Here is a 1363-nt window from a genome sequence, read left to right on the forward strand (position 1 = left end):
TGCAGAGACGGCCAATTCCTGCGTATTGGAACCCCATTCTAGTTATTCCTAGTTTAAAAGATAATGCTTTCAATGTTGTTAGGGACTACGTGCATATATTCCCATCATGGGAAGATTATAGTGAAGACAAACACAATTTTCACATCTTCCTGTCCCACTTACGTGTAAGTGCTATTATTCATGGTGATTATTTTCTTGTTTTCTGCTGATTGAACACATCAATGATTTACATTACATTGTTGTAAGTAGGTGAGGGTCAATCTGGATAGTCATGACGAGCAAAGCTTGCTTGCGCTTTTCAAGGAAGCATTGCAGCAGTATTGGTGTTACCTGAGAAAATCACACTCTGATGGCAAGTCTATAAACGAATTTCTGGTGAAGTCTCCTGTGCTAAATTTAGAAGACATTGAATGGAAAACCCTGTTATGCACTGGTCTCGTTCCAAGGATGAGGTACTGTCTATGATATCGCATGACAATTTGAACTTCTACTATTCCACATGTGCCTTACGGATCTTTTTTGCAGGAAATCTGCTCGAAAAAATTCCCGTTTGAAAAGAACGACAGGATATCAAAAATATGCTGCCCGCTGCTTTGCTATTGTTAGTACATGTTGTCCTATATCACTGTACTTGCATACATACCTGGTTCATTATGTGACAGCAGTATGCATGATAGCTTGCTTATCAATTGTTCGCTCCAAATTATCTGATCTGTATGAATGGTTACATTAGTGTAGAATATATCCAATGCCAATGAAATTTTTTAGCTCTGCATTGTTCTTGTAAGTACCTGTTGACCTTTATCAGTGTACTTATATTGACAGGTAGTTGTTCATGTACTGTAACACCCACAATGCGGCTATATCTCCCACGTGTCGGGGCACGACTTAGAGGCATAGCCGCATGGTAGGCATGTCACAAGAGGGGTAATCTTTACACATCCTATGTAATGAATAAGAAAGGGGTAAAGAGTCATCTTACAATCGCCACTTCACACAATACATAAATAATCCAAACATCATCCAAGGTACAAACAAAGGTCCGACTACGGAACCAAAATAAAGAAAGACCACCCCAAATGCTAGATCCCCGATCGTCCCAACTGGGCTCCACTACTGATCATCAGGAAAGGAAACATAATAGCGACCCAAGTCTTCATCGAATTCCCACTTGAGTTCGGTAGCGTCCCCTGCACTGGCATCATCGGCACCTGCAACTATTTGGAAGTATCCGTGAGTCACGAGGACTCAGCAATCTCACACCCATGCAATCAAGACTATTTAAGCTAATGGGTAGGAGAAGGTAGTAAGGTGGAGCTGCAGCAGGCACTAGCATATATGGTGGCTAACATACGCAAAAGAG

The sequence above is a fragment of the Triticum urartu genome, chromosome 3A (assembly GCF_056163025.1).
Source record: "Triticum urartu cultivar PI428250 chromosome 3A, HENAU_Tu73, whole genome shotgun sequence".
NCBI lineage: Eukaryota > Viridiplantae > Streptophyta > Magnoliopsida > Poales > Poaceae > Triticum > Triticum urartu.